At 46.4% G+C, this 24,287-nt stretch overlaps 1 protein-coding gene across 4 annotated transcripts in view; it reads left to right on the top strand.

Annotated features, from left to right (window-relative positions):
* Nucleotides 1–24,287, top strand: part of LOC119436262 (uncharacterized) — a 694,308-nt gene that overhangs the window by 642,736 nt on the left and 27,285 nt on the right. The gene's annotated exons all lie outside the window — the stretch shown is intronic.

Genomic DNA, 24,287 nt, shown 5'->3' with positions numbered 1-24,287 from the left:
AGAAATGGGAAGCAGCCTTGCCCACGAAGCTAAGAAAGCAAGAAAAAAGAAACGTGCGCGGTTGCTTAGTGGTACTCTTCACCTGCTGTTGTTGTCTCGAAAGCCATTTCCCCTGGCCTTTGGCTTCAGGTCTTTCTTTCTTTCTGCCCCCTTCCTTGCCCAGGCAGACGGTAAACAGTCCGCAAATCGTGCTCTCGGGATTGAGTGTTGAGCCGGCTCGTGCGCCCTGGTGCGCGGGGAAGGTTGCACGCTACCGAGAGGAGCGGCTCGAACAGGGGGGAACCACGCGCTGGTTTTTCGTGCCAAGGGAGGCATTCATTGGGAGCCGATAGGAGGATGCACGCGCTCTATTCGTGTCAGGAGCAGATGGCTGTCGGAAGTCGCCGGAGAGAGAGGGCGTGCACCTGAATGGCCGCGTGCCGCATGTTTAAAGGGCCTGGGGCCAGGCGGGTGCGGCTTGGACGCGTGCTGTTGTCGAAGGACTTGGCTCCGGTGGTGAGGCTGTTCCACGCGCCGTCTTTATTGGGACGGCTCGGAAGAAAGGCGTGGTCTCGGCGGAAGACGTTCGTCGAGTTTCTTCGACCCGACTTTGTCGTGACGCCTGTAACCAGACCGCTGGTCACGTGCTCTCAGCGTGCCGGTGACATCTGCGAGCGGCACGTGGCGGGCGCGTGCCTAGCGTGCGCCTCGAGGCAGCAGGTGTGCACCCCGAGCGGCCACTGGAGGCCACACCTTGGCCTGCGGGGGTGCGAGCGCGTTTCCTGAATCCGGTCACCGTATTGTGCGCACCTACGCGGACTTGGGCGTGCCGGCTCCCTGTGTATTGCTAGAAGAAAGCAAATGGTGGAATAAAAAAAAAGAAAAAAAAACGGTTGCAATTGTCAGTCTCGTGTTATCCAAGGCTCTAAACCTACACAAGCCAGGAAACAAAGCCACTACAGAGCGATAACTCTAGGTATGCTTCTTAGCCGCCTATAATTTAGAGTTTGTAACATTCCGTACGTTGTATGCTTAGCCTCCTGTTCGAAGCGGTATTTTATACCGGGTTTTCCATTCTAATGGAAAGATACTTGTTGATGATACCTCCTGCGGTAGATATCGCAATTCTGTCAAATCAGCAAGGTTGCTTGAAGAGGCGAATAGTTCTTGCAAGACAAATTTCAAAGTGACGTAGGTAATTCACAAAATTCCACTAATTCAATTTGTAATTAGTCACTTTAGAGCACATGTTCCAGCTGTGAAATGGCAGCCGAGCAGTAATCCTGTGCTTAGCACCGGTTTCAAGGAATACATGTTCAACATATGTTGCGAAATGCATTGACGTTCTGGTTCGGCACTGTGACACGCTGTCAGTTTACCACATTTGACATCGCTAAACAAACTGGACAATCGCCTCATGTTTGACCAAAGAATCATGGTATACTTGTCTAGATCACTCACGACAATATGAACTTTTTCAACCACAGATTATAATTTATCTCGTCTTTACTACTTTTATCTTAGAAGCCCACCGCTTGCACCAGTGAAGGGTAGCCGGTCGGTCCTTGCACTTGCTAACCTCCCTGTCGTTTTCTTCTCATTTCCCATTGTCTATGTCTCCTGTAGTAATTACTGAAACAATGCATTTGCGGATGTTAGGTGATTCATTGTGATCCTCACATATTAAGTTATGTGATAACGATGCGCTGCAGAAAAAGAAAATGTCTTCACTGTGCTGGCTTCTGGTAAATTTGCTCTAATTTCTTGAATGATCTGGTATGTTTACCCGTTATTTGAGATCCGTACGCTTTTTATGTTTTATGTCTGCCTCGCTCCCATTAGTTTGTACTGGAACTGGCAGGGCTGCTGTACTTTCATAGGGACGAACGCCGACGTTATTACTGCTGCCTGTAAAATATGCGCCTGTTAATGTCAAATGATTCCTTTCTTTGGGCTAGACGTCTGCGAAGCTGCGATGACCTTTCAAGCGTCTGGTATTGTTATTTCGTTATGAGTGCGGCCTTGTTTCCCATACGTGGTAATATGCACCGCAACTACTTATTCACGAAGAGCCTGTGGTTGCTCCTTCAACTCTCGCGGCGTATAAGCCGTGCCAAACACACGCGCTATCTCACTCTCGTATCCTGCCATAATTGCAGTGGCTGTATAACCGACCAATAACACTCGCAGCTATAGGTGTCTGGAATCTTTGTACCTACAGGCTTGCGATTAATTGCTGTCGTCATTTCGATCATGAACGGAGTTGTTCGGCAAGGATGCTGCGTGCGCTTTTCTAAACGGCTGTTCTGCGCGCGCACAGAGGTGCCACGGCAGCCGCGTTGCCTCACGGCCGTGGCAAAACCAGCAGCGGCAGCTGGAGCCTGGCAGCCGGGCGGTGGTCACGAGTGCTCCACGCGACAGATGGCGCGGGGCAACCTCCCGGCAGCGAACTCGTGCGCACAGGCAGGGCAGTTTGAGATAATTCTAAGGCACCAAAACGAAAGAAAACGGCAGCGCGCGGGAGGGGGAAGTCCCGCCCCGGTTCACCGCCCTCTCTCTTGGGGACCCCCGCCGCGGTTCCAATTTTTATTGTTGTCCCTTTGCGAGGGAACAATGCACTGCGCCTCTCGTGCTCGTGCTTGCGCTGTTGAAACTCGGGACGAAGCACATCCCTGCACGCTAGTGCCCCCGCGTCAGAGGACGGCGCGGAAGAGAGAGGAGGCGGCAGCGGGCCCGTCGTCGCAACACCTGTTCTCCCTTGACCCTGTCCCCGCTTTGCCCCGTGCGCGGCGCAGCTACAACGTGGTGAGGCTGTGGTGAATGTGCGCGTTGCCGAGTCTTTGAACGGTGGATGGGGGCTGTGGCCGGGGGTTCCGGGCTTCGTGCGATGTCGTTGGTCTCTTTATAATTCGGTTGTAGTGTCGCCTTGGGTTCTTTTCCTTTTCTTTCTTTCTTTCTTTCTTTCTTTCTTTCTTTCTTTCTTTCTTTCTTTCTTTCTTCTTCTTTTTTTTTGATGTAGCACTGCAATCATGCTTCACGCACTGCTCGATGCATCTGATGTGCTTGTTCTGGTATGGTGGGTGGTTAATGAACAGGCTATTGCATTGGCCCGACATCGTAGAGGTTGGCGCGTACTGCGATCTGTTGTAGAATTGCTAACATTACCTATTTCCGATAGCGAAGTAGTAAAAGTGGGCGAGTTTACGTCCAAGCACTTGTGGCCAGCTTTTTTGTAGAAAACAGATGGGCATGGCATGTATTCAAAACCAAGGTACTATAGTATACTGGTATTGATGAGGTATGCAGTCTTAGCTGCAACATTGTATAGTACCAGCGTGACACGACCAGGCGTAGTAGATCTTTGTCGAACGTAGCAGTTCAAAATAGAACGTACTACGCTGGTATGCCTTCTGGGGCATTGCCTACCATTGAAACAACATGCAAATATATGCTGAATATCGTTAGGATTGTCCTGTGTGTCACGTAAAAATTAATACATTCTGGGCTTTTACGTGTCAAAATCATGATCTGATTATAAGGCACGCCGTGGTTGGGGGCTCCGAATAAATTTTTACCAGCAGGGGTTCTTTAACGTGCACCCAATGCACGGTACACGAGCGTTTTCGCATTCCGCCCCCATTGGAGTGCCTGTGTTTCACGTACGGAGCTCGATGAGATACGTACGGTGCACGAATGAAGCACGTATACAGCTCGCTGCGGGGCTGCATCAGTGCTGTTTTAAAGTTTACAGACTCTGCAACCTGAAGAAGCATTCATTCATGCACCATGCATATGCAAGCAGGACATGCAAGACTCGTCTGGTTTGTTAGCCCTCCACCGTAGGTGGCCTGTACCGAGTACCATCTGATTCTTGGCCGGCCGCCCCCAGCGGATACCATTCCTCACTCCCCCCTCCTTCCTATATAAAAAAAATTGAATCAAATCAAAACACTGCGCCTTAATGAACGCAGTGTCTGGCATTGTGGTACGATGCCCAAAAGGTGAGCCCGACAGAAAACTTTCGGTGTTTGTCAGTGTCGTGTTTGTCATAGCCGTGTTTCTCCTATATTCGATTTGGTGATACTTTTCCGAAAGGATTGCCCACGCTTCTCTCGTACCTTGAAGAGATAATACATACTTACTAAACAGCTTTTCATGCTTCATATAGGGGCCATCCTGACCTCGATGATGATGACGATATACGTGTCGTTTCTTTGACGCCTTTGTCGTGTTTAGCATCTCTGTCGAGCCAATGAGCCTGCCTTCCTTCGATAATTCTGCGCGTATGATGCATCATCTCACCATGGCGCACAAACTGTTGCGCATACGTATATATTCCGCAATTTGGGGAATCGGAAGAAACTCACGCGGCTCAAATCGCTTCGTCGTTCGACGTGATTGCGCGATACATCCACGCCGCTGGCCTCTTCGACTGCAATGACCCAAACGCCGGCTCAGGACTAGGATATCCTTTAGAAGCTGCACAAGCCGTGTAGTAACGCGAGAGTCGCTTGACTGGCTTGGGAATTGACTTGACCGAATTGTATGAACTTCGCATGGGAGGTTTCAGTAGTGAACGTACGTGGTACCATTAGAGCACTGCACGGGCCGATTTTTTCAGCCCGGGCCCGCCCGGGCCCGTTTTTACGTTGGGCGGCCCGCCCGAGCCCGATCAAAACTTTTATGGCGAGACCCGGGCCCGGCCCGGGCCCGGAAATAATCTACGTTACCCGCCCGGCCCGGCCCGCCACCCCTTTACCTTAGGCCCGAGCCCGGCCCGAGCCCGACTCGAAACCGGCCCGAACCCGGCCCGAGACCGAAAAATAATGTTTTTCAGAGTTGAGACGCCCGAGAATAACTCGCTGCACGTCACATGCACACCACAAGAAAGCCCGAGCCCGGCCCGGGCCCGGGTCAAAAAGCACATGCCGTGCCCGAGTCCGGTCCGAGCCCGTGAAAAAACTGTTCTACCCGGCCCGGGCTGGGCCCGGGCTTTCGGGTAAGCCCGAGCCCGTGCAGTGCTCTAGGTACCATATCTACTTCCCTCTTCCCCAACTACACCTCGAGGAACCATTTTGTAAAGCCTTTTTTAATGCAATTAGCATTGTTAGCTTACTTCAGCAACCTTGTGCCTATCCATATATATAGCTAGCCCATTTACGCCGGTCTTAAATAAAAAAAAATCATTTAGAATTATTCCGGTGCTGGGCGTGTTCGGAACCCCCGTCATGCGAGTTCCTAAGCACATCATCTTGGCGCTTTAGCGCTGCACCATGAATGCCCGCGGGCAGCCAGGGATTAATTGTCAGCGGTAGCACGCGCCAGCGCGCCACCGGTGTAGTCTTGGAGGCCACGCAAAAGGAGGGAGACTTCGCGGGCACGTCCCTGGATGGCGCAGCGTGTCTCGCGGAAAGCGCGAGAGAGGAGAAGTACGCGGCTCATGGCATGACGCGTTTTGGTGGTGGCAATGCGGTGTGTCGCCGCATTGCTTGAATGCTAATCGCAATAACGCTGACAGTCATCGTGAGGTGGGTTCTGCCGGAATTTTCTCTCTCTCTCTCTCGGTATCTCAGCAGTCAAGGCGCTGGCGCATTATCAAAGAAGGTCGTCAACAAGACTTAAGGACTTTTCTTAACACCGCCCGCACCAGCATGTGATAGGAAGTCGGTGATTTTTCAATCCAGACATGCTGTATGAGTGTTAAGAACATGATACACTAGCGCGGATTTCGCACCGACACACTACGGGGTTGAAGAGCATAAAGCCAAAAACGCTTATATTGCACTTTCTCAAGGCAGACTCTCGGTGAAGCTTGCCTCCCACTGGGTGCATTCAGACGCAACCAACGCCGCAGCCTCAAGCGTGCAATGCGTGCGACCGTCCCAACGGTCATCAACTCTTTTCTATTGCTCAGCGTTCAACATCCAGATGTACGGAGCGCTTTTTTTGGCCTGCTCTTCTACCGTGCAGCATCCTTCTATTACCAGTACCGACGTGTATCTAACGCTGCATGGTTGCTGCCTATTATGACATATTTCCGCCGCTGCACGCACACGTGTTCAAACAGATGTGGGCCTCCCACTACCTTTTTAACGTCGTATACCAGTATTGTATAGGCGAGTGCACGCAGAGGCCTGCTGCCTTTGCTCCAGACTTGCGGGCTTTGTCTCAATCAATATTTTCAATAGACAATTCGAATCATTCAACCAAACGATCTTTCATGGGTACACACTCACAAAATCATTTTAAGAAAAGGACATGCTTAATTCGTTTAATTTCTTCCAAAACTTATTTGACCCTGTTTTGTTGCACTGTCCCTTACATATTGGCAATGGTCTATAGTCTTCTTAGTAGCAGCGGCGGCCCGAAAACTTTTGCAGCGGCACTCTCCTGATTCATATCCACTCCACGATCTGGTTGCACTCTTGCCTTTAGAACTGCGAGAAAGAGGACAGACGTATCCTGCATATCATTTCTTTCTTTCACCCACATATCGACTCGCAAGACCGCTCCTTGCGTCGATCCGGCCGCGCAGCCAGCCGGTGCGCACTTGGGCATGGTTCCAAGTCTAGAGAACTTCCAGAGTTGTGACAGAAGTTCGCACTCCGTCCATTTTGCCGTCGAGCCTACGACAGCCGTGCCGGCAGCGTGGCGGCGGAGGCTTTCTACCTCGGCTTGAAAGTGGTCTTAACATTTTCTTTTTCTGGGTTTCTGGTATTTTCTCTCTCTCTTTTTTTTTTTTTTGTCTCCCAGGCTGCCCCCGGACGTAGCGTTTCCTTCGGGTCCATGTTTAGCTTCTTTTAACTTTTTACAGCGCAGATGCACACTTGCGTTGAGATACGCGCGTCGACTTATGCCAGCAGGGAGGCGCCGAAGTTTTTTTTTTTTTTTTTTTTTCGTACTTTCCCGACTCGTTTCGTTTTGCCCGTTGGCAGATCTTCGGGGCCAAAGTGCTTGGTGGCCTAAAAGACAATTCCCAAAAGTAGAGCGCTCGGAAGCGAAGGAACAGCAGGCATAAAGGGAGGAGACGCTGCGCAGTGAGAGCATGAAGATGGGGAGACCATTTTATTGCGCCCACCTCCGGAGGCGCTTTTCACACTGCAAAGGATCCTTTCGTTCCTTGGCAGCTCTTCTCTCGAGTTTGGACGCGAGGAGGAAGCCCGCGCTGAAACAAATAAGCACTGCCGCCAGCGAAGTTACCAGGAGTGGCCCGGCACCTCGGGGCTTAGCGGAAGAACGAAGCTTGCAGGCCGTACCACAACCGCCCTGCGCTCTTCTCCGTGGAATCTGGATTCGCGCTGTCCACCCCGCACGGCACGCCTTCGCATTACAAAGCCTTGCCTGTTTGCAGCCCCCTTTTTTTTTTTTTTGCGTGCTGGCCACATACTGGATCATACGATAGGCGGCAGACGTCGGTCATCAGCTTGCGAAGGAGTGGATGGCTCTCGATTCAGCAGCCAAACGGACTTTTCTGCATGAGCTGGGTGAACAAAATGACTGCGTAAGCAATGTGACACATTGCCCTAAAAAATAATGTAATATTCGCGTAACTATAGCGTATCCGATCTCTTCCTTGAGGTTGGCCTTCGTTGATGTGCCAGTCAGTTTCTATTTGGTTGTTTTCGTGGTCCTTTTTTTTAATTCGTCATATTTTCTGTGATACCGTGTAACTCAATACCATATGCAACACCAAGCTTTGAAAGTATCATGACTACCATTTTCAGTTTTCATGAAGGTATACCCATGCGTCCCTCGTCGCTGTTTCCCGCGGCTGTTAGAAATCTTTAAATGGTTTCTCCTGTGGTATTATGTATTAAATATTTAACGCGTTCAATTATTATCGTTGCCACCGTACTATTTGTCCACTGCGGAACGAAGACCTTCCAGGGATCTCCAATTACCGCCGACTATAGCATCAGCCGACTCCATCCTAGCTGTGCCGGGAAATTACCGCTCATCACACCATGTAATCGTCTACCGTCTTCGACTGCGTTGACCTACTCTTGGCACGCACCCTGTGCGTTACTCTGACAGATCACCGTTTATTTTCTGCTACGCATTACATGATTGCACGTCTTCGTCTGACCTGTGTGTGCTGTGTAATCAACGTCACGTCTATCGTTTTCCGTTCCATCGCTTTCTGTGCGGTCCTTAGCTTATTCTCAAGTTTCTTCATTATCCATCAAGCTTGAGCCCCATGGCTTACCAAGCGACTAGTGGAATACACTGACCGCATGCTCTTTTTTTTTTTTTTCAGGGATATCGGTAAGCGGCCGTTCATGACGTCGGCGGACGTTTCATAGCCACTTCAATCCATTTTTATTCGTCTGGAAATTTCCTTCGTATGATACGGATAGCCTGTGACCATGTGGCCTATATAGGTGAAGGAAGTCCCGCACAGCCTGACTAGGCTGACTACTATATTGAATTATAACTTTTATTTCCTTGTGAAAATCTCCACCCTTACCTTATTGTTTTCTATATTAACCCTCAAACCTACCCTTGGACTTTTCGGGTTCAAGTGGTTCTCTGTATTTTATTGCAAGTCATCTGCAGCGTTGCTCAACAGGACGATCTGTCATATGCTATCTGCAGGTTGCTCAGGTATTCTTTGTTTACCCTTACATACTTTTTGCAAGGTTGCGGTTAATAACACTGGAGAGGTCGTGTCACCTTGCCTTACACATTTTCGATTGACATTTTTCAGCTTTTTCTGTTAAGAATTGTGGTAGCTGTGGAATCTCTGCAGGTATTTCTTGACTTATGCCCGTACACTTCCTCTACTCATTGATGGCTTCACGCCTAGCGGTGTTAGAGCTGCTACAGTCATACCAGCGAAATTTAACTGTTATGCACATTTAGAAGAATTCGGCCCGCAGTGAAACCCTCCCTGCAAATATATTACAAAATTTTTACATGCGCTTTCTCCTAGCACTTCTGACGGGACATCACTCGTCTGCAAATTATTGAAACCTCAATATGCTACAAGCACTTGTGGCCGAAGTGTTATGGCGATTTGCGTCCCGCTGCATCGCTCTATGTCGATATCCTTTGGTATATTTACGGCATTTTGATCACCTTTAGAAATGCTGCGTGGTTTTCAAACTATAGGCGGAATATGAAAATTAAACTTGGTAGGAATTTTATAAGGAGGAACATGCTGGAAAAAAGTTATAAGGTTAAGCTCCCTCGTTGGAGTAGTCATAGTAAACGATCAAACATGGTTTTTAAGGCGCGAAGAAATATACTTGAAGGAAGAGGAATAAAGAGGGCTGACTTCCTCTTGCTTTCGAAATTTACCTTATCAACATTGCACATTTGTACGGAAGGCTCGTTCGCGTTTATAATCAACCGCTGAAACTTTATAGAGACTAATTTAGAAATATAATAGCCTTAATTTTCAGTCATCATCATCATCATCATCAGCCTATATCTATGTCCACTGCAGGACCAAGGCCTCTCCCTGCGATCTCCAATTACCCCTGTCTTGCGCTAGCTGATTCCAACGTGCGCCTGCGAATTTCCTAACTTCATCACCCCACCTAGTTTCCTGCCGTCGACTGCGCTTCCCTTCTCTTGGTATCCATTCTGTAACCCTAATGGTCCACCGGTTATCCATCCTACGCATTACATGGCCTGCCAAAGTCCACTTTTCCCGCTTAATGTCAACTAGAAAATCGGGGTTCCCTGTTTGTTCTCTGAGCCACACCGCTCTCTTCCCGTCTCTTAACGTTAGGCCTAACATTTTTCGTTCCATCGCTCTTTGTGCGGTCCTTAACTTGTTCTCGAGCTTGTTTGTTAACCTGCAAGTTTCTGCCCCATATGTTAGCACCGGTAGAAGGCAATGATTGTACACTTTTCTTTTCAACGACAGTGGTATAATCTCCCAGTCAGGATTTGGTTATGCCTGCCGTATACACTCCAGCCCAATTTTATTATTCTATAAATTTCTTTCTCAGGATTAGGGTCCCCTGTGAGTAATTGACCTAGATAAATGTACTCTTTTACAGACTCTAGAGGCTGATTGGTGATCCTGAATTCTTGTTCCCTTGCCACGCTATTGAACATTATCTTTGTCTACTGCATATTAATCTTCAACCCCAGTCTTACACTTTCTCGGTTAAGGTCCTCAATCATTTGTTGTAATTCGTCCCCATTGTTGCTGAATAGGATAATGTCATCTGCAAACAGAAGGTCGCTGAGATATTCGCCGTTGATTCTCACTCCTAAGCCTTCCCAGTCTAAGAGCTTGAATGCTTCTTCTAAGCATGCAGTGAATAGCATTGGAGAGATTGTGTCTCCTTGCCTGACCTCTTTCTTGATAGGTAACTTTCTACTTTTCTTGTGGAGAACCAAGGTGGCTGTGCAATCCTTGTAGATATTTGCCAAGATATTCACGTATGCCTCCTGTACTCCTTGGTTACGTAATGCCTCTATGACTGCTGGTATCTCTGGTATCTCTACTGAATCAAACGCTTTTTCATAATCTATGAAAGCCATATAGAGAGGTTAATTGCAATCCGCAGATTTCTCTATTACCTGGTTGATGACATGTATATGATCCATCGTAGAATAGTCCTTCATGAAGCCAGCCTGTTCTCTTGGTTGGCTGAAGTCAAGTGTTGCCCTGATTTTATTTGAAATTACCTTGGTGAACATTTTATAGAATACTGAGAGCAAGCTAATGGGTCTATAATTCTTCAATTCGTTAACGTTTCCCTTCTTATGGATGAGTAAAATATTGGCGTTCTTCCCGCTTTCTGGTACATTTGTACTCGTGAGGCATTGCGTATAAAGGGCCGCAAGCTTTTCAAGCATGATATCTCATCCATCCTTAATTAAATCGGCTGTTATTCCATCTTCTCCAGCAGCTTTACCCCTTTTCATGTCTTTCAAGGCCCTTCTAACTTCATCGCTAGTTATAGAAGGGGTCTCTGTATCCTGTTCATCAGTACTTCGAATGAAAGTAGCTTGGCTGCTCTGGGCACTGTACAGGTCAGTATATAATTTTTCCGCTGCTTTTACTATGTCATAGAAATTGCTGATGATATTACCCTGCTTGTCTTTCAGTGCATACATTTTGCCTTGTCCTATGCCTAGTTTTCTTCTCACTGATTTCATGCTGCGTCCATATTTTACTGCTTCCTCAATATTTTCCACATTATAATTTCAGATATCCCTTACTTTCTTCTTGTTGATCAGTTTCGACAGTTCAGCGATTTCTATCTGATCTCTCGAGTTTGACACTTTCATGTTTTGCCGTTTCTTTATTAGGTCATTTGTTCCTTGGGAGAACTTACCTACTGGTTGCCTTGGCGCCTTACCTCTCACTTCAATTGCTGCTTCTGAGATCAGCCTAGCCACGGTTTCATTCATTACCTCTATGTTGTCTTTATCTTCCTGTTCTAAAGCTGCATATTTGTTGGCGAGCACCAGCCTGAATTTGTCTGCTTTTACCCTTACTGCGTCTAGGTTGGCCTGCTTCTTCATGACTAACTTTATTCTTTCTCTCTTCGAGTTTAGAGAAATCTTAGACCTCACTAACCTATGGTCACTACACTTTATCCTACCTAACACTTCTACATCCTGCACTATGCTGGGATCGGCGGGGAGTATGTATTCTATTTCATTCCGTGTTTCTCCATTAGGGCTTTTCCAGGTCCACTTCCTGTTGCTGCGCTTCCTGAAGAAGGTATTCATTATTCGGAGCCTATTCCTCTCCGCGAATTCTACCAACATCTCTCCTCTAGTGTTCCTAGAATCGATGCCGTAGTTGCCAATTGCTTGCTCGCCAGCCTGCTTTTCCCCCACTTTTGCAATAGTTCCCGTTTAACATCGCCGGCTTCGGCGCTAGTTACTCGGGGCGGCACGTGGAGAAGGTTTTGAGGGCGCGCGAGCTCTGTGAATAAGTTCGTCGAGAACCGGAAAAAGTCTTTGCCGGGGAATATTGGGAGGCTTCAACAAAGAGCTGCGCTTGTGTCCAGCTCTGCTTAGCTGGAATATTTAGTCGTGATTCTGCAAAGCCCACATAAGTCTCTAGGGCTCTCGAACTAGATGGTCCTTGTAATTTTAGTTAGTTATATGCGGCGTTTGTAACGGGATATCCTCTTCGCTATAGTGTGGTCTTGGCAAAATCGCCGAGTATTGAGAAACTTACGCAGACACTTACATGCTTGGTCACGCATGTCAAGCATGTTGGTTGACGTACTTGGGGACATATCGAGACTGTTTGAAAATGGGCATGGGCCTCGGTTGAGTGGCGAGACTCGTTCTCTGCTTTCGCAACTGTGTACCTTGTAGGTGTCCGCATGCCGGCCGAAATAGATCCATTCGTCGTGTGGAGGATAGTTTCCTCAGAGTCCACTTTGTTTGACAAGCGACAGGTGTCGCTGCAGCGCGGCTTGTTTGCCTACGACTGTTGCTCGTAGCGCTTTTGCGTAGCGCTTCCCTGTGGCATCGCAGTGCACTTCTGCAGTCCCCGCAAAAGGCGTCGCCATTGAATCGGGTGTTTGTCACCGCTCAGCCTGTCGCGCCGAGCGGCGGGTAGGACGCGCGTGACCCGCCCTCGGCTAGCGGGCTTCTCCAAATAGTGAGAGGACAGCTCAGCCTGGCTGGCTGCTGTGAGCACGCTCCCTGCGACGTGACGTTTCTCGGTGGCCATTAACTTGATGGAACCCGGAGAAGACTTCATTATTTCCGCACCGGTTCCGACCTTTTCGGCTGCTCCTTGCGAGGTGGCGGCGGGCGCCGTTTTGCTTTGTGCGTTGTTGCGCCCGAGTAGCGAAAATGTTTTGTGCTGGCGAGGCTCTCCGGTACGTTTGGGTTTAGTGCTAGCATGAAGGGCGAAGTATGCGCGAAGATTGATCCTTTGCCCGCGGACATGGCGACGCCAGGCCACATCGCGTTTGGACGAGCCCGTCTGCCAGCTTCTCCGTGGTCCTCTCATTAACGGCCATTTGTGATGAGTGGCATGCAGCTCGGGCTGCGCCAATAGGCAGCTTTGTTTGCGGAGCTTTCGTCGCCCTGTTTGCTTGGCGCGCGGAGCAGGATATCGTCGCACCGCACCGCGCTCTCCACCCGCGGCACCTCCGCTGGAATCATTCTTGTCTGGCGCGTTGTGGTCAGCACATCTTGTCGCCGATTATGTTTCCACAACCGGCTAGTCTCAGGGCTTCCGGCTGCTGTTCCTACAAAAGCAGGATGTAACGAACACTGCGTATACGTACTGTTATGAGCACATTGTGTCATAATACTTGCAGGAGCGTCGCGGTATTCTGTGGATAACTTTTACTTTTATTTGTTTGTTTCAATCTGCCTTTGTTTTTCTTTATTTCTTTATTTTACGCTGGAATCATCATGCGAGAATTTACGGTATTCTGTAGCTCTCGTTGTAGTCGTTTAAATATTTGTTTATCTCTATGCATTTCTGAAATCTGGGAAGTATGACTGTGTCCTATATATTAGACACCCGTTTCCAAATCGCATGTCATCACTAATTGAGACCAACGTCTAGTAAACCGCGGAGTGTGATGGAATAAAAATTAATTTCGTTTGCTGTGTAACAGTTCCTTATCCTATTCCGACGACTGTGTATAATGTAATAATGTACGGCTTTAAACATGCTCTGTCAGTCATGATTTTCTCAAAATGAGATTGGCAGTTTATAGCCGAATAAGTAGCATGTTGCGATGGAACATGCGAAGACAAATTACCAAAAAAGATGAAAAGGGTATACATGAAGGCGGCTTCCTTTTTTTTTTTTTCGGGGGGGGGGATTCGCACTGGCACATGAAACATTGTGAAGGGCCCTATAGTATAATCAGAAAGATCACTTACTGGTTCTGTTTTTGCAGCTCCCTAGCAAAATGTAAGGGTGCGTTGAGTTCAAGAGTAATATCACATGTGTCCCTTTCTTCGTTCACGGCCTCTGGATTTTGGTCTCCGGATGCTGTAGTGCTACGGAATGAAACGCTATTAATGTGTTGCCCTGTAACAAACGCTCCGGCGAGTTGCATGCTGACTGTGCGCTGGGCTACACTACATCTGCCTGAGCAAAACGTGTAGTTGCAGTGCATACTGCCAGGACGGAATTGATCAAAGGGTGACCTACACCGTCAAACAAACTGTTCGATAGAGAATACCGGCATGAAAGAGAACGTTCTTTTGCGTTTTCTCATTCTTGACGTCTGTCATAGTTGCGTGAGTGTTTGTCTTTAGTTCTCTGCTATCAAAGCTTATATAACAAACGATTTTATATAGGTTTTTCCTGCTTTGCTTCTGCACACCCGTGAATTGATCTTGCTTGCGTTTTTAGTAAGCTGGGCCTGGACTGTTCAAGTTTTTCTCTACGTCGCCCAATGATTGTCTGTCTCCACGGTGATCGCATTTTTACCACCGCGTTGATCGCTATCAGAAGTTTCGAACGCTCAAACGCCAGCCAAAAAGAAAAAGTTTTTTGAATACGAGCTGTAGTTATTTTCTTCGTGTGGTTTTTAGTATAGTAACGCACATTTTTTCCCCTCCTCTATTCCTTCTAACTCCCTTTTCCCCAAGCCACCTTCGGGGTCGCAAACCGCAGACTTGCGTCTCGTTACCCTCACTGCCCCTTCTTTCTCTGTCTCTCTCTATTTGACGTCTCGTGGCTACAAACCTATTGGAAGAACCCTTTTGCCCCGTAATTACCATATCCAATAAATGATTTATAGGAACATACGGGTCTTTACATAGAAACGCATATGTTTATATGGGATTATTGGATATGGGGGTTATTAGGCATATGGAAATGTTCAATTAAGAGGGCTCTTAAATACCTGGTTTGTCTTGATTGAGATGCTTTGTAGCAAATTAGAAGATGTAATGCTAGCGCCATGCATAAGGACACGTATGTGGAGGAATGCTTGCTAAAATCGCTCGTTGCCGTCCATTGCCAGTGTTACACGCGCATAATCGCACATAGTATTTTTGTAAGAATGTGGCGCGAGGGTGGTCCTCACGAAAGATGCCGGTTTTGATGCTGTTTCAAATCTCCGATAATGAGACAGTTGGTTGTCCGTCAACATATTGCACCATCCAGGGAATAGACCCGTTTGGTGATGCTATATAGACGCAACTTAGCGCCGTTTTATTAGGATCACATTTATTCGCGGTTTGGATCAATCGTCGACTATAAGCTGCCGCCAGCTTCACTATACACTTGTCAAAAGCTTCGCTTATGAGTTCAAAGGCGTTCTTCTTCCGTTTTAGGTAAGATGGTTCCTGGCAAACGCTGTTTGCATAGCATTTTTCTGCTACTCCTGCTCCTGCTGAAACTTCTCTTTATCCTGCGTAGAACAACGCATATATTCTTTCTTGCTTGTAAGTCTTACGCTTACCGATATGCTTGAAAACGAACAGCAAATGTAAATGAGTACGATTGTCCTCCCGGCACCTATGCAACATTCAGAGCACATGGGCTTGCGTACAGAGAAACGAACTCGTGCCTATTTTCCGGTCAAAGCGTTGGCGTGAGAGTGCAGGTCGTAACCAGCCCGATCGTCGTTGCGGGAAGTAGACAATTAATCTTTTCCTTGTCTTCTGTCGACAGTCGCTGCCCTCTGGACGCCAATCACCCGCGTGTTGCGACAAAATACTTTCCCTCACACTCAAACAGCGGGAGGTCGTCTGTACCTCAAGAGCCTCCCCAGTTACTTCAGTGCAGTCTAGGGCGCAGTAATTACCAGAAAAGATGGAACCGTTACATGCCCAGACATGGGGCTAAGGACTTCAGTGCCATATTAAGGTGTGGCAAGACCCAATTTTCAGCAGACGCGGCGGCGGGTTCCTAGCGTCGTGGCGCCGTGTCACTCATCGGCTGTCTCGTCGTACGCAGACACTTGAGCCCTTCAGCTCGCCACCAGCTCACTGACTCAGTGCCGCGCGCAGCTCGCCGAGACGACTGTTGGCGCCGTGCCGACAACGACCCGCCGGCGCCGTGCTTAGGCGCTACGCCCGTTTTCGTACGATTCTTGCTCCGAGGCCATTGACCACTCGTTGCACTTCTGACGCCTTCACTGAAATGAGACGAAGGCTGTCGACAGGAGGCCGTGCTTCTTTGTCGTTTCATACGTTTGTGGTTTTCTCTCGGCCTGACAGTTTGTGGGTTATCAAAGAGAAGGACATTGACAAAAGTTGCGACCGAGACGCGCCCTTTCTCTGGAGAAGAAAAATAATTAATTAAATAAATAAACGGCAGAAGTGAGGGGGGAGGTGAAAGGACCACTAAATACTTGTCGTGCGCGCCTGTTCGTGTGTAGTAGCTGCATATTTTCAGCGCTGCGTAACCAAAGAATTAAGATAATATATATTATTTTCAGATGTGTCTGCCACTTCGCGCATCTCGAAAAGTCCTCAATCGCTTTGAAAGACGTCTAAAACTCCATTTCCGTTACTTGAACATCACATTTATCTGAACGTGAGCCTGCAACGAAATTCATGGCTTAGGAGGTACGAATTAAAAGGGGTAAAATCACCCAACTCGGTGTTATTCGTATTCTTCTATTTGCAGTAACGCGTGAGAACTCAGGTCAGTAACTCAGAGACATAGGCTTTTGAATGCTGCGCCAAATCATAGGCAGCACAAGGAAGTTGTGGCTGTATTGGCTATCATTATTATTTGTTCTCTAGCATTTTATATACTAATTACCGAGATGTTAAAGCCCATACACCCTGTACCCCTCGTAATCGCATCACGTTTGCATATAACGCACTACACAGTATATACTATGCGGTACGCCCACTATAAATGTAGGTATACACGTGGTACGATCCGGCGTCCGATCCGACGCGCGGCTCTGCATTGTCCAGTTTGCCGCGTACAACGATTCGGGACACGTGGTGCAGGCGTGCGAACGACCGAGCGGCGCCACATCCTGTCGGAACTTGTTGGAAATCGGTTGGTGGCGCTCGTTGGCATGGTGCAAACCGGACGCCAGATCGTACCGTTTCTCTCGTGCTAAAGACGCAGCCCCCATTCTTCAGCCGTGTCGCTTTCTAGGCGTCGACGCTCGCCTCTCACCGCGTCCAAACGCGCACTTGAGCTAGAAGCTCGCGCCAATCATTCCGGTCGTTCCTATCTGCTTGGCTCGTTTCCGCCATGATAGTTTTCTACAATAATTAGTAGAGGAAACTCTGGCGCTGCGATCGTTCAGCCACTATGGGAATGATGGGTAACACACATGGATTTGTCTGTTTTTCGTGCTTGTGGCTTCAGACGTTCTTGTGGCTTCGTTTATTACGCTTGAACCGCCTTCATTTCCCTCAAATTCAAAGCAATGTATACTTTTTTTGTTTTCAGAAGGCGTATTATTAGAAATGTCGTATTGGCGGTCGGCTAGCTATACTTTGGACCACCTTTGGTTCTTAACGTGCGCCCTAAGAACAGTAAGCGTTATACCATTCTGCCACCATTAGGATGCGGTCGTCTTGGCCAGGAATCGAACCCACAACCTTGGGCTCAGCAACAGACCGTCATATAGCCACCGAGTCTCCGTGGTGGCTATGAATTATTAATAGTTTGAATTGTCCTGATGTCGGTTATACTTGGAGTCATGAGACATTGCGTGAAGGGCTGCGTGATTTTCGAGTACAGTGTCGGCGCTGTAGTTTATAAGGTCCACTGTTACCATCTCGTGCCGCTTTTCCCCTGCACATATCTGGCAAAGCATTTCTAACTTCGTCCCTGGTTAAATTTGAAACTTCCGTATCTTCTCTGCAACTGTGTCTAATTGCTGCTCTGTGGTTATTTTTAGATGTTGTGCTGTTCAATATAGAATTCCACTCATGCCTTTGCTGATGGCCCTTCCTTGCATACCATTAACTGCCATACATCTTTTTGCCAATTCCAAGTCGCCACAAAAGCTCACATTCCCGTTATTCTCTGCCTGTGTTTGGACTTTGAACTGTTGTCGACCCCAAGCATTTTAGGACGAATAGCGTTCTTTGCTTCTTTCGCCCGTTGTAGTGGTTGGCGGTCGGCGTTGGTCGGACTAGCGATAAGTCGCACGTGCAAAGGGCACGTGTTCCCGCGCAACCGCGTTGCGGGACACGTTCGTCGCCGAACGCGAACTATTACAGCTATTTGATACGCACGTGCTTTTGCGAGCTAGCTTTGGTATGCATGAAGGTTTAGATGCGGTAGTAGAACGCTCGGCAAGGAAAAGGCTCGCTCGCTCGCTCGCTCGCTCGCTCGTTCTTTCGTTCGTTCGTTCGTTCGTTCGTTCGTTCGTTCGTTCGGTCGTTCGTTCGTACGTTCGGGCTATTCCCTTACATGGACAATCATCGTCGATGGTTTCTGCACAATCTTTTCTTGTTGTGTATTTGTGATGGTAACGCTCGTAACCCCCTCTCCATTCCCGTTGTGTAAATTAAGCCACAATGCTTTGTGGGCAAAATAATTCATGGTGGTGACGGTATTGGTTTCCGGGCCTATGTCAATCTGCAGATCGCAGCTTTTAGCCCAGAAAATATTGTTATGGAAAATTTTAAAAGAATTAAATTGACTTCTACCCGCCGCGGCGCCTCAGTTAGCTAAGGCGTTGCGCTGCTGAGCACGAGGTTGCGGGATCGAATCCCGGCCGCGGCGGCCGCGTTCCGATGGAGGCGACATGCAAAAACGCCCGTGTGCTTGCGTTGTAGTGCACGTTAAAGAACCCCAGGTGGTTAAAATTAATCCGGAGCCCTCCACTACCGCGTGCCTGATAATAAGAACTGGTTTTGGCACGTAAAACACCAGAAAGATGATGAGAAACTGACTTCTGCTGTTCTTATTTTGAAACAACTCCTCATATGTTTATGACTACGCTCATGTGTGTTTTATTTGCAGTGAACAATCAGGATTAAACGATGCGATCCTTAAGCTTTATCGCATTGCATGATTCTTAGTCTTGAGCTTTTGCCACACAGACGCAGCTATGTTGTCGGACATTGTCGAGCTTTACTGATGCGTCTATTTTTCGCCGAAGTAGGAAGAAAAATTGCATTCTAGAAACCGTTGGTTTCTGGAATTTTCTTAAATTGCACTGAGAACCACAGGCACCAATTGAAAATTTTCGCGTGCGAATTCGAAATTGGTACACGAATGAGAAGTCTAAATTGACTTCAGGCTTACGGTAGCCTCTTATAATAGGCTTCGTTTGCACGCTATCCTTAATGATCCACCGCTTGTCTTTTTTTTTTTTTTTTTTCAAGCCCTTACGATCATGCTATCTTATTTACGTGAGCCTGCAAGGACGACAGGTGTGGCGTCAGTAGTGTGGCGCCATCTATGTTCAATTGCTGGAATATTGCGTACGTTTCATATTGCCTCAGAGATTAGCTGGCATGATAATGCCGTTCCCCGCAGAGGCGTTTTCTTTTCTCGTTTTCCCCACATTTTCGTTCTCTCTAAGTCTGGCCGTCAGACAGGTGGCGCCCTCTATGGAACTGTGCGAATACTGTCTACCAGTGTATGGTGCTATTGTGACTTCTTGCAGCCCAAAAATGCGATAGCGCTACCAGCTCCAACTAATCAAGACCTACAGTTGCCTCTTTACATATTTGCGGTTGTCTCATGACGATTCACTTACCGTGGATGAGAGCGTGTGGTAGCATTTGTTTGTTTTTTCTTGTAGGCACACCCATTTGATTTTTTCATAAAATTATAGTTCGAAGTAACTCCAACTCCAATTATGTGTGTTCGTTCTTGTGTGTTCATGATATATATATATATATATATATATATATATATACACAGGGTGTTTCATTTTAGCTGCACCAAATCTTTAAAAATAGCCTGTGGCAGATAGCACAATTATAATCCTTGATCGAAACTACGCGATGAGGCGGCCATTACTTCCACGAGAAATCAAAACGCCTAATTGAGTAATTAGCATAATTACGCTAATAAAATTTTTAATTTATGATTTACGGCACATCTTTCAATCTACGAATTATAGCCGCTGAGTTCGCAAGGCGTATCCACTTGGAACGAATTCTCAGGACCTAACCAGTTTCGAGATAATAATTTTCAAAGTGTCCGACGAAATGCATGGGCGTTCCAGTTAACTTTGTGCTTCATTGCATAAAACAGCGTTTTCCTCAAAAAGTTAACTGGAACGCCCATACATTTCGTCGGACACGTTAAAAATTAATATCTCGAAACTGGTTCAGTCCTGAGAATTCGTTCCAAGCGGATACGCCTTGCGAACTCAGCGGCTATAATTCGTAGATTGAAAGATGTGCCGTAAAATCATTAATTACAAAGTTAACTAGCGTAATTATGCTAATTACTCAATTAGGCGTTTTGATTTCTCGTGGAAGTAATGGCCGCCTCATCGAGTAGTTTAGATCAAGGATTATAATTGTGCTATCTGCCACAGGCGATTTTTAAAAATTTGGTGCAGCTAAAATGAAACACCCTGTATATATATATATATATATATATATATATATATATATATTAAGCTGAGAAACTGGTGTCGCAGCTTGGGTATGCATCAATCGCGCGTAAAAGAAACCTCAGCCTTCCTACTATAATGTTTGTTTCAAACGTTGGCAGTTAATCCACAGAGAGACTAATTAAGCCTCAAGTTTGCAGTGCTGTGCGTTGAATAATGCGTTACTGATCACCCTGTTTACTGGGCATAGATGAACCTTTTTACCTTGTATTTTTCGTTATTCTTTCTTTTGCTGCTGACCTTTCAGAATGCCTGTAGCTGTCGCTTAAACTTTTATACCAGCCTCGAAGTGTAGATTGGAATGTTGTAGCTTTGACCATTGATCGTTAGATGTTTATGTTGTAGGCAACATAAATGTAAATTTTACTTTAATTAATTTTGAAATTACAGTACTGTTAGCATTTTCAGGCGGTTACATGGTGGGCATATATATATATATATATATATATATATATATATATATATATATATATAAAAACTGGATTTTTCAATGGGCCACGCGTATTTAGAAAAATGAGAAGCGGGTTTATTTACCCAACAGTTTCGGTCGGTGGACCGACCTTTTATATATATATATATATTTAATTCAAGAAAAATTTCAGTAGGTCCGGTGCATAGGTAGTTTAAGAAACGAAGGGGCACACTTGAGAAAATTGCATGTTTAATGGTTTAACGTTTCGGCCGTGGCACGGCCTTCGTCAGAATAAACACAGATACAAGCGCGCAGCCGCTTTTATGGGCATGCGCACGTGGACATAGTCAGCAGTGCATGCACGTGTACACGTACAAATATTAAGAGAAAAAAGTACAGCAGCAAGTGTAACATAGCACGCTAAATGACAAGCATATGAAATATCGTTCCAGTGTCACGATGATTGTACATTAAGTTACAGAATGATATCAATTATGACATGGGAAAACTTGAGGTAAACAGATTGGGCATGCTTTATTAAGTCTATACAAAAACGTAGAAATCAAGATATGACAGAAAGGCACGACATTTTTTCTACGCTCTCGTTGATACCGGATGACACAGTGTTAAATATATGAATGAAGAAAGATTCTCGTACTTCCCGTTCATGGTGCGATTTGAAGCCTAATTGTATTACTATTACACTGATGTCAAACGCATGACCTGACAGTCTAACATGTTTAGATTATAGCAGGTGCGGCAAGCTGTTAACGTGTGCTCGGTGGTTGTTGAATCGGGTCCGAAAAGATGTTTCGGTCTGACCGATATACTGCATATCACACACTGAACATTCAAGCAGATAGATGATGTTAGTACTGTCTCAAGTGAAGTCGCCGTTTATTTTAACAGAAAAATTAGATGCCGTGCTTCTAGCAGTCTTTGATGCGGTCATATGTGTGCAAACTTTACAACGGGATTTATTGCAGGGATGACACCCAGCTAGAGCAATGGCTTTAGTCTTGGAAGAGGTTACCAGGTCACGCAAATTCCTAGAGCGGTGATAGACCACTATTGGCGATTTTGTGAAAATGTTTGAAGACATGTCAGTAAGTTATAATGCTTTCTGAGAATGTGCGACACGTTAGGAATAGATGCAGAGTGTGTCAGGATAAAGTAATTAGTTCGTGAAGTTGGCGCCGATCGCATGTCCGTGCAGATGAGATTTTTCCGGTCGAGACAGTCGGCCCGTTTGAGGGCATCGTCAATTATTGTGAAGGGTATTTCTGTTCGGTTAGTGCGTTACGAAGGTCGTTACAGTTGCGAGTGAATTCACTGTCGTCCGAAGTTTTGAACCGGATAGCTTGGCTGTATGGAATGCTTGTTTTGCAATGTTTCGCATGGCTACTTTTGAAATGCAGATATCGCTGTCGGTCAGTGGGCTTTCTGTAAAGATTGGTCATTAAGTTACCATTGCACAGAGATACGGAGACGTCAATAAAGTTTATGCTGAGTGATGAATAAGAAGGGGAAAAGGAAATTGACGGTTCGGCATTGTTAAAGTCAGCAATGAAGGAAAGTAATGCAGCTTCACCGTGGTGCCAAATTAAGAAAATGTCATGGATGAAGCGTTTCTAATAGAATGGTCTGAGGTGACGAGTAGGGAGGAAATTTTTTTCTAGCATGCCCATAAAAATGTTAGCATAATTGGGACATATTTTTGTGCCCATGGAGGTAGCACTAGTTTAACGTAATGTTCGCCGTCGAATTCGAGGTTAAGTCCGAGGATGCTTGCTAGAATTATGCCAAGGGTGGAATCGTCGATGGGTTTGTCGTCTACTGAGTCGTTATATGCACGGAGTACAGATTGAATCCCATCTCTATGGGGAATGTTCGTGTACAGCGACGCCACGTCTAGTGTGACCAGAAGAGCATCGTTTGGAGCATGCAAATCAGCGATATAAGACAGGAAGTGGTTAGTATATTTGATCTATGAAGAAAACTTGGGAGGAATTGAACTGATAAGGTTATCTACATATAGCGGTACAAGTTCTCTGTGACGGTACCTATTCCTGAAACTATTGGTCGGCCTGGGTTATTTTCTTTATGGATTTTGGAAGCAGATAAAATGTACCAGCTACCTCGCTCAGGGGGACAAATGACTTAAGCGTAGATTTTCCAATTTTATATTCTTTGACGAGATGTTCTAAAGTTTCCTTTACCGTGGTTTTGAACTGTTCGGTCGGGCCGTAGCTCAGGTGCCTGAAGAATGACTGATCATTAAGTTGTAAATGGGCCTCACTTAGATAATTGGCTTTGTCCATAATGACGACTGCACCACCCTTATCAGCGGGTTTAATGACGATGTCGTCACGGCTATATCCAATGTTTAAAATGCGTCCCTTTCTCTAGCGCTAAGTCTTCGACGGAATGGTGATTGCATTTTGTATGCTTCTAGTATACATCTCGCTGCACAGCTCTGATGTATAGATCCAGGCATTTACCTCTTTGAGAAGGAGGGTTCCAATGCTTAGTTGAAAATAAAGATGTCTTGTTAGAGGTTGCGCCGACCGTGGAAGTATTCGCGTAACCGCATGTTTCTTTCAGAATTGTGAAAATCATTAATTAGTTGAAATTCATTGTATCCGCCAGTTGTGGGACAAAAGTTAAAACCCCGTGACAGGATGCCATATTCTTTCCTCGATAACGTGCTGGAAATTCATGGCAGATTCGTCACAGCACTTCTAAAGTGGTAATGAACCTACTTTGCTTACTTTGTAATTACAATAAATGGTCGCCAAGTCTGTCGCAAAAGTGACCTTGATTGCCTGGGGGCCTATAAACAACTAACTCCAATGAATAATATTCTTTTATTAAGAAAACGTTTACACCAAAACGTTTTCCAGTCCATCAAAGCATGCTGGTGGTTTGTACTTTATTTTTTTTTTCTTAGTAACAGTGAAACTCCGCCGCGTCGTGTTGGCCTATCGTAGCGCAGTACATTGTAAGAGCTTAATTGGAAGAACTTCATCGTATCTAATGACTCCGTGCAGCCACTTTCTGTTATTGAAAATATATCTGGATCATGTACTGTTAACAAACAATCTCGCCAATTTTGTTCACAACACTTTGTGCATTTAAGCTCAATATTTTTATTTCGGATTGTTTATGTTGTCCGTCACGACTGCGCGCAGGGCGTTTGGATTCATTCGCAGCTGCTGTGCGAGCGTTAGACTGCATGTAACACGTGTACAGGGTGGCGTTGATAAAAAGTTTATCATGAACGAGCCGAACCTTCGCACCTGTATTCTTATCGCACTCTGCAGAACGCCAACGTAGCCTTCTTTTTCCCAACATCTCGCGCGAATAGTGATCTCACTTACTTGAGACATGTCGTTTAGCAGACGTGAAAGAGTAGCTACGCTCTG

This window comes from Dermacentor silvarum, chromosome 1 (genome assembly GCF_013339745.2).
Source record: "Dermacentor silvarum isolate Dsil-2018 chromosome 1, BIME_Dsil_1.4, whole genome shotgun sequence".
Lineage (NCBI taxonomy): Eukaryota > Metazoa > Arthropoda > Arachnida > Ixodida > Ixodidae > Dermacentor > Dermacentor silvarum.
This window is presented reverse-complemented; position numbering and strand designations above follow the sequence as displayed.